Source organism: Nerophis lumbriciformis, linkage group LG26 (assembly GCF_033978685.3).
Source record: "Nerophis lumbriciformis linkage group LG26, RoL_Nlum_v2.1, whole genome shotgun sequence".
Taxonomy (NCBI): domain Eukaryota; kingdom Metazoa; phylum Chordata; class Actinopteri; order Syngnathiformes; family Syngnathidae; genus Nerophis; species Nerophis lumbriciformis.
In genome coordinates this window covers 9,717,175-9,727,500 of record NC_084573.2, presented here as the reverse complement: position 1 = coordinate 9,727,500, position 10,326 = coordinate 9,717,175, and the positions used below count along the sequence as shown (strand labels likewise).

Genomic DNA, 10,326 nt, shown 5'->3' with positions numbered 1-10,326 from the left:
AGCTCGGATTGCATACGTGTTATCGTACACAAACATTGCGTAACAAACGAGTGAATAGTTCCACGTAATCGAGTGCCTAAATGAAAAATCCCAAGTGTTGTTGAGAAGAAGGGACATCGCTTCATTCCCAGTTGGGCCATAATAAAAACATTTTTATCATCTTTATTCTCCAGTCAGGTCCATAAATACTGCAACTTTGATACTAGTCTCATCATTTTGGCTCCACACATCACCCCGATGGATGTGAAATAGACCAGCGCCATGTTCTTTAACTGCAGGGTATTTACAGGTCATCAGTTTATAAATGTACCTCAAACTTTTTAAAAAGGGATCAAAAGTAAGGGGACAATTTTACCATCATAACTCAAACTTGGAAAGTGCAGTTCTCCTGTAAGCTACTAAGAAATGTAGTTTACTTGCCAAAATGGAGGGCATGATATAAAGCAAGCTCGTAACACCTCGGTCAGCCGAGTCATCGAAAATAAACGGCTTTGAAAGGCATTCATTGGCAGAGGCCGATCACCTAACGATTGGTGGCCCATCCATCGGCACGTCTCTACCCTGGCTGGTTCAAGACGTATGGTACGGTGGAACCTCGATTTATGAACGTTGGAATAGTGAATTAAACTGCTCAATAAGAAATGTAAATATGAATAATGGGTTCCGTATTTTCGTGAATGTTTGTACACAATATAAAGTGTTATACTGTACTGTAAATCAAACAAACATAACAAGGAGGTGATGAGTCAACTTTCTCTTTATTAGCAACATCAATGTATCAACAATGACAAGCTGAACTGTCCTGTATGTGCTGCTCTGCCAACACAGAAGTCCCAGTGATACCCTCACAAATAATCAGAAATCCCAAAACAATCATGTTGCTACAACAATAATAATAAATAAAAAAATCCACTTTACATTGTCATCGGCAAATGAGCTGCTGATGAGAGAGAAAGGAGCGGAGTCGTGTGTATGCGTGTGCTCTTAGGAGAGCACACTGGCCGTCCAGTCTCATCACGATTAAAACTTGCTGTGGTATGAAGCCCGTGTCGTCAATCTCTCAATGGCTGCCAGCGGGACACGAAATGAACGAATGAAGCAGACAGCTAAGTTTGCAATAAGAGGGGTTTGTAAATCGAGGTTCCACTGTACTTTGAAGATCGCACTGCACTTCCTGTTGCGACATTGGAGGTTTCAAACAAACCATTCGGAAACGTCCGGCTGGTTGGGTTGAAAAGCCTAAGAGACGTATTTTGGTCAGAACAGGACAGTGTTGTTGAAAAGATGTATTTTGCGTCACTAGAGTAGTAATGCTCAGACAGTTGGCTGTATCATGGCTGTTGTGTTCTGGTGGAAGAGCATGGAAACTCTTCATTTCGTCCGCAGTTATATTGTGGAACGCAAAAGGACCAAGGCCATGTCCACACGAACACAGACGGTTTTAAAAACGCATATTTGAGGTTAAAACTATCTTCATCCACTAGTGGTGTAACGGTACACAAAAATGTCAGTTCGGTACGTACCTCGGTTTAGAGGTCACGGTTCGGTTCATTTTCGGTACAGTAAGAAAACAACAAAATATAAATTTTTTGGTTATTTATTTACCAAATTTGTAAACAATGGCTTTATCCTTTTAACATTGGGAACACTATAATAATTCTGCCCACGTTAATCAACATTAAACTACCTCAAGTTGTTGCTCAGATTAAATAAAATTACAAAACTTTTCTTCCACATATAAAAAGTGCAACAAACAGTTTCAAATCAACTCATCATGCTAAGTTAATTTATTACAGCATTTGGGAAGCCTGTAGTTGATTTTTATTATGTAAATGTTATATTTTTATCAACATGTGATAGCAGGGACCCTGCCATTCAAAACTAGGCTGCTGCAGCACTAATGATTAATGTAACTATAGTTGAAAAAAATGGTACAATAGCAATAGGAGAGACTATTCATCCCTGAACACCATGAAGTTCATGTAGGCTTAATGATGCACTTACATTATTATATCAACTATCAGAGACAGAAACTCTTCATTTAACATAATGTCCTTTTTTGCTGCTTCAACACAGCTCAATCAACACAGAAAAAGGTAAAGTGAAATAACAGACAGACAGGGCTTTGCTGTCCGTAACACACACACCGCAAAATGAGCTAACGTTACGCTAAAAGCGAATTAGCCTTCCCCTCAAGCCAGGACTGCGAGTGAGCTGAGCTGCTGTTTTGGTTTCTAGAAGGTCAACGGGCTCATAGTGATGTTACTAGTAGTTGACTGGGAGGTGTTTATTATAATTTGGGGAGAGTCCGCTGCCTGATGCTTACCTGCTAAACGCTAAGCACTGACTACATGCGCTCTGAATACGCACTGCTGATTGGCTGTTACCGCTCTGTTTGTAACCAATCAGATGGTTGTGTGGGTGGGACAATGCTGGGTGCTGTGTAGAGGACTGACAGAGACAGAGGCAGAAGGAAGCGGAGGCGGCTACTTAATATGTTTGTGTGGAAACTCGTTCGGTACACCTCCGAACCGAACCCCCGTACCGAAACGGTTCAATACAAATACACGTACCGTTACACCCCTATCATCCACACAAGTGTAGTTTCAAAAGTGTCTCTGTACACACCAACACATACACCTGCTGTCATGCACATTTTGTCCAATCAGAAGCCTGAAAAAAGCTAACCTGACTCTCGCCAGACCCTTGTAGTTCGCTGAGCTCCACACAAGGGTCTGGGCTCGAAGGCATTGCAAACTCCTTCCAGATAGCGAAAATATAATGAACCAATCAGGATCGCCGGGCGAGATTTCATAGATGTGACAGAGCGCCGAAGCAACTGATTCAAGCAACAATATCGGCACGCAGCCTTCGCTGCGTCGTGTGCTGACATTAATTCTGCTATTGCAACTGTTTTGCGACATCGATCGAATATGAATTCTTTAAAAGATGAACAGAGAACGGTTTTGAAGGCATTTATTGGTGGAAAGGATGTTTTGGCTCTTCTTCCGACCGGGTTTGGATTTTCCAGTGTCGCTCTCATCAGCGTCACGGGTTGATTTCGTTGTGAGTGGTTAAATCAATCAATCAATCAATGTTTATTTATATAGCCCTAAATCACAAGTGTCTCAAAAGGCTGCACAAGCCACAACGACATCCTTGGTACAGAGCCCACATAAGGGCAAGGAAAAACTCACCCCAGTGGGACGTCGATGTGAATGACTATGAGAAACCTTGGAGAGGACCGCATATGTGGGTAACCCCCCCCCCCCCCCCCCCCTCTAGGGTAGCATGTCATTCAAGATAACGGACAAGTGGTTTATCCAAATAAAAATAAAAAAAACGATTTTTTTTTTTACAAGGCCCCGCCTTCTGAAATACATCTCCTATTGAGAACTCCCAGATCAATGTGTGGAGCTCAGCAAACTACAAAGATCTGGCGAGAGTCAGGTTAGAAAAAAAAAGCAGCCACAGCTGACTTGTTGGCATGACACCTCTGTTATGTTTATTTTCATATACTAGACCAGAGGTGTCAAACCCATTTTAGATCGGGGGGCCACATGGAGAAAAATCTACTCCCAAGTGGGCCGGAGTGGTAAAATCACGGCACGATAACTTAAAAATAAAGACAACTTCACATTGTTTTCTTTGTTTAAAAATAGAAGGACATTCTAAAAATGTACAAATCATAATGTTGTTGTTTTTTTACACTTACATGTTGCGGTTAATAGTATTCTATCTTTATTTGTCCTTATTTATACTTTCTGAATAAATTATGTAATAATGTTCATTAGTCAACTCATTGGTGTTAATTTTCAATCTATCCATCCATCCATCCATTTTCTACCGCTTGTCCCGTTCGGGGTCGCGGGAGCCTATCTCAGCTGCATTCGGGCGGAAGGCGGGGTGCACCCTGGACAAGTCGCCACTTCATCGCAGGGCCAACACAGATAGACAGACAACATTCACACACACTAGGGCTAATTTAGTGTTGCCAATCAACCTATCTATCAAGATGAAATAAAAATAGTATCAAAATCAAATTACAGGATGTTATTTATGTAGTTTGCTCATTTTCCTCGACTGGTGCACTAACATGTGTTTTAATATGTAGCATAATCTACAAAGATACAAGGGATTGCTACATTGCGACATCTAGTGGACACATTTAGAACGGCTCATTTTTACACTTAAAGGGGAACATTATCACAATTTCAGAAGGGTTAAAACCATTAAAAATCAGTTCCCAGTGGCTTATTTTATTTTTCGAAGTTTTTTTCAAAATTTTACCCATCACGCAATATCCCTAAAAAAAGCTTCAAAGTGCCTGATTTTAACCATTGTTATATACACCCGTCCATTTTCCTGTGACGTCACACAGTGATGCCGATACAAACAAACATCGCGGATAGAACAGCAAGATATAGCGACATTAGCTCGGATTCAGACTCGGATTTCAGCGGCTTAAGCGATTCAACAGATTACCCATGTATTGAAACGGATGGTTGTAGTGTGGAGGCAGGTAGCGAAAACGAAATTGAAGAAGAAACTGAAGCTATTGAGCCATATCGGTTTGAACCGTATGCAAGCGAAACCGACGAAAACGACACGACAGCCAGCGACACGGGAGAAAGCGAGGACGAATTCGGTGATCGCCTTCCAACCAACGATTGGTATGTGTTTGTTTGGCATTAAAGGAAACTAACAACTATGAACTAGGTTTACAGCATATGAAATACATTTGGCAACAACATGCACTTTGAGAGTGCAGACAGCCCAGTTTTCATCAATTAATATATTCTGTAGACATACCCTCATCCGCTCTCTTTTCCTGAAAGCTGATCTGTCCAGTTTTGGAGTTGATGTCAGCAGCCAGGGAAGCTAGGGTCGATATTCTTCTATATATAAGGGTCGATGTGAGCCAAGACATCCAGGGGGTTTAGCTCGCTCGTCTGCGGGAACAAGCTGCCGCCATTACTTGCCGTGCTACCGAGGTCCTTTGTCCCTGAATTGCTCACACACTCCGGCAGATTCAATGGGGGTCTGGCGGCAGATTTCTTTGACTTTATCGTTGGAAATGCATCTGCTTTGAGTGTCGCAGGATATCCACACATTCTTGCCATCTCTGTCGTAGCATAGCTTTCGTCGGTAAAGTGTGCGGAACAAACGTCCAATTTCTTGCCACTTTCGCATCTTTGGGCCACTGGTGCAACTTGAATCCGTCCCTGTTCGTGTTGTTACACCCTCCGACAACACACCGACGAGGCATGATGTCGCCAAGGTACGGAAAACAGTCGCAAAAACAGAAAATAACAGAGCTGATTTGACTCGGTGTTTGTAATGTGTTTGAGAAAATGACGGATTGCTTCCCGATGTGACGTCATCGCTCCGAGAGCGAATAATAGAAAGGCGTTTAATTCGCCAAAATTCACCCATTTAGAGTTCGGAAATCGGTTAAAAAAATATATGGTCTTTTTTCTGCAACATCAAGGTATATATTGACGCTTACATAGGTCTGGTGATAATGTTCCCCTTTAAACTCATCCCGCGGGCCGGATAAATCCTGTTCGCGGGCTTGATCCGGCCTGCGGGCCGTACGTTTGACACCCCAGTACTAGACGTACAATGACATGTACATTATCTTTAAAACCAACGTGCACGTATACAGAGCCCTGGGAACATTATCATCTCTTTTTTCAGTGTTTAAAGCACGCATGCACGCCTATGCTGCTGGAACCCAACACTGATAGAATTATAACATGCAATTATAACAGCAACATGGTGATGAATTACAAGTGCAGTGAAGTGTACATTTCTAAAATCGGCATGCACTGACGAGCCAAGTAAACCATTTTGAATGTTTGAGTGCCTATACAATGCGTGTGCCGCTGCAAAACTCTTGTGGAATTATAAAGCATTTAATCATCGATAATACATGTGCAATTAAGTGTACATTGTCTTTAGCATCAGTACACACTACAAGGAGGATGCTACATTATGTTTTTGTTTTAGTTGCTTGGTTGCTCTTTACGCGGCTCATGGAAGCAAGACACGTGAGTTGACTTCATGATTTGTCGTTAAACAAGGACTAAAAACATAAGATATTGTTGCACATTTCTTATGACAGAGCAAAAAGTCTTGCTTGTCAAAATTGTCCCACCAGGTGGAGGTTCGACAACGATCGTATCCAAAACAGCTGACTGTCATTAGCGCAAAGCCCATTTCGATGTGTCTTTTTAATCAATGTTAAAGTGAAAATAGCAGCATGTTTACGTTCAAACATACAGTAATTCCTCTTATAGTGTGTTTAAAGGCAGCAAGGCTGTGTTGTTGAACTTTGTAAATGACATCACAAGTATCTAGGGGTGTAACGGTACGTGTATTTGTATTGAACCGTTTCGTTACGGGGGTTCCGGTTCGATTCGGAGGTGTACCGAGCGAGTTTCCACATGGACATATTAAGTAGCGTAACGCACGTTGTGTAAACAATGCACACCGAGGCACAACACACGCATGCTAGCAGCTAACGGGCTACGACAGACTGACCATACGTCCTGTTTTCACCGGACATGTCCTCTTTTACGGAGCTGTCAGGGCGGAGTTTCTTAAATGCCTCAAATGTCCGGCATTTTGAGTTAGGGTTGCGTGTATTTTCAATGTACGTTCAGGGTTAAGAAGGGGTTAAAAACAAAACAAATTGTGCGCAGCAGCATTCATGAGGGAGGGGCAGAGACAGAGAGAGCAAGAGAGTTATGATAAACGCGCATGCGTCGCCAGGCTCTGCTTTTTATCCATAGATTTATCAGACTTAATTTATCTATAGCAGGGGTGTCAAAAGTGTGCCCCGGAGGCCATTTGCGGCCCACAGCTAATGTTTTAAAGCCCCACGGCACATTCTAAAAATACTATTAAAATAAACAAAAACATCAAAAGTGAAATAAAAAAGCTTAAAAGTTAAATGTAATTAAGAAAAAGTTGCAATGTTGACTAATAAAACAAAGCTGTTTTTTTTCTTTCAAACTGTCATTGCTCAAAACATAATATTGAATCAAAATCAGTGTTATTATCAATTATTGACCTATCCAAGGTTCTGATTACTTCACATCAAATATTCCACTGAGAAAAATATTTTTGGTGGAAGATTTTGCAAATGTGGTAAATAAATAACCCAAAAATGTATATGTTGTTGTTTTCTTACTGTACCGAAAATGAACCGAACCGTGACCTCTAAACCGAGGTACGTACCGAACCGAAATTTTTGTGTACCGTTACACCCCTACAAGTATCCGTTTGTGCCGTGTACACGCAACGCTAAGCAGAGAGTTTTGGAACTCTACACTATGGCCAGCGTTTGCAAAAGTCTGCGTTTTTAAACAGGCTCCCTGCAGGTTTCAAGACGTCAAATTTAAGACTTAAGACTTTTTTAAGACCATCTTGGAAATAATTTAAGACCATTTCACATACATACGAACAAAAAATACAACGACAAACTAAAAACAGAGGTCCAGAATGAATTTTAGGTACCGTATTTTTCGGACTATAAGTTGCAGTTTTTTTCATAGTTTGGCTGGGGTGCGACTTATACTCAGGAGCGACTTATGTGTGAAATTATTAACACATTACCGTAAAATATCAAATAATATTATTTATCTCATTCACGTAAGAGACTAGACGTATAAGATTTCATGGGATTTAGCGATTAGGAGTGACAGATTGTTTGGTAAACGTATAGCATGTTCTATATGTTATAGTTATTTGAATGACTCTTACCATAATATGTTACGTTAACATACCAGGCACGTTCTCAGTTGGTTATTTATGCCTCATATAACGTACACTTATTCAGCCTGTTGTTCACTATTCTTTATTTATTTTAAATTGCCTTTCAAATGTCTATTCTTGGTGTTGGCTTTTATCAAATACATTTCCCAAAAAAATGCGACTTATACTCCAGTGCGACTTATATATGTTTTTTTCCTTCTTTATTATGCATTTTTGGCCGGTGCGCCTTATACTCCGGAGCGACTTATAGTCCGAAAAATACGGTATAAGAATTCATTCACTGCTCTTTCACATTGGAAAACAAAATGGTTAAGCTAACTAAATACAGCAGGAGCTTCTCTAGTGTAAACTGATTGAAAAAAATATTAGCAAACATCGTAACAGCCAATTTTCAGATTTGCCATAGAAGAGTTTTCTTGCAAAAGGTGCAGTGTGCGTGATATCAAGTGTTTTCATGTAACATCAACATCAGTAATGGTAGAGGAAAGCACAACAATATATTGTCTCTGAAAGGGACAGTTAGCATCTCTGCTAAAGCTAAATGCATTTAATTCACTTTGGTAATGTTTTTTTCAGCTGTCAGAATTGAGCAAAGCGATAAAAACATCTACAGTACAACTGTGTTTGCACAAAGTTGTGAAAAACTGTGTGTGCAGAAGGAAGGCGATTATGGCTTGCAAGCCTCAAACAGAATTTGGATGTAAATAATGTGGATAACAAAATAATGTGCTCAGCTCATTTTGTATCTGGTGTGTACGGATACATTTTTACCTGTTTTTTGTGACTTTTTTGAAAACATATTGCTAATGCACAAGTATTAGTTTTCACATAGGCATGACAAGATGACATTCGCAAATCTCCATTGCTTTCCCCCACATTAAGATGAGTGTAAACACTAAACAGGAAAACGCTTTTAATGTTGGTTGCTGTATAAAACGTGGAGAAAAGATTAGGCATGAGAAGCTGACCTGAAATTATTGGAACAAATAATAGAAATAATAAGAGAATTGTGTTTTTTTTTTTATAGTTTTACTGCGGAGTACACTACTACCACAGAGAAATTAGCGTGTGCTTACTGTATGTAATAGTATTATTTCACTACTAAACATCGCATATTGATCTCCTTTGGCAATTGGCACCACTTAACCCACATAACACTCCTTTGGGAGGTTACGTTTATCTTTGTAAAGTTGTGCAAGTGTTTGTGGCGTTGCATCTTTTTTCACGGACTTATCCCAAATTTTTTTACTTTAACATTATCATTCAATTCACTTCCACTGCCATGTTTACAAATGCTTCCCTCCTCAATGGCTGCACATCAGGGTGCTAAACACTTTATACGTTTCCACCCACTGCCTTCAACCATGCATTCAAATGATTATTCAGGAGTAGGGATGTCCCTATCCGATATTTGGATCGGATCGGCCGCCGATATTTGCAAAAAAATGCGTATCGGCAAGGCATGGGAAAATGCCGATCCAGATCCTGTTAAAAAAAAACTCCGCTCCGTGTTTTCCAACGCACCTATTTAAATAGTACATTCCACTTTTCTGCTGCTCCCTAATTTCCGTTCCGCATTTTCCAGCACACCTTCAACACATCCACACGTCTGTGGATTCTCACGCAGTTGCTTTTAGCTGCTTGCATTACACGACAGGCTCTTTTCTGTGTCTCCCTCTTACAGACAGCGAGCGCACCTTCTTACACATGTCACATACTGTCACGTCATACGTCACATACGTATACGTCCTCCCCGAGCAGAGAGGTAGCAGCATGGCTAACGTTAGCTGTGATGCTAGCGCAGCTGTGTGACCAACGTTCTCTCTAAGGTGTGCGCTTGTGCAATTGAGCACTGTTTAAACGTCCTCTGCGCATAGCAATTATATGCCACGCACAAAATTAAATAAAAAAATAAGCGCATAACAATTTTCGACACACGGACACGACAGAGAAAACAGTTTTCGTCATCATCTGTCGAGACGGTTATCTCCATTCGGTGCCACACGTCCACACCATCAAAATGCCAAGGCAAAAATTTCCAGATCAACACTGTATGAAACAATTAGTGATTTTTTTAGTTGTGATTTCCTTCTCTGCATGAAAGTTTAAAAGTAGCATATATTAATGCAGTATGAAGAAGAATGTTTTAATGTAGACATGCAAGCCTTGAAAGAAAATGTTGAAAATCAAGACTACATTTCCTGCAAATGGGTGCATTTCTACCCTATATTTTAACTTTAGATTTATTCTCATATCAAACTCTTTTGGCTGTCTTTTTGACACTTACATCCGGCGCCTCCCTCCACACCCTGGATTATAAATAATGTAAATAATTCAATGTGATTATCTTGTGTGATGACTGTATTATGATGATAGTATATATCTGATAGTATACATCTGTATCATGAATCAATTTAAGTGGACCCCGACTTAAACAAGTTGAAAAACTTAATCGGGTGTTACCATTTAGTGGTCAATTGTACGGAATATGTACTTCACTGTGCAACCTACTAATAAAAGTCTCAATCAATCAATCAAAACACA

The 10,326-nt window shown here is 40.3% G+C and overlaps 1 protein-coding gene across 3 annotated transcripts in view; it reads right to left on the bottom strand.

The window, feature by feature from the left end:
- The window catches only part of LOC133623582 (serine/threonine-protein kinase pdik1l-B), a 51,745-nt gene that overhangs the window by 18,243 nt on the left and 23,176 nt on the right, over nucleotides 1–10,326 (bottom strand). The window contains exon 5 of one of the 3 annotated variants that reach the window (XM_061986803.2): nucleotides 767–1,239. The exons of 1 other annotated variant lie outside the window; for it this stretch is intronic. The gene's annotated coding sequence lies outside the window, so the exon portion shown is untranslated. Of the gene's footprint in view, nucleotides 1–766; nucleotides 1,240–10,326 lie in introns of those variants that run through there. One more of the 3 variants, XM_061986802.2, reaches the window with a different exon arrangement.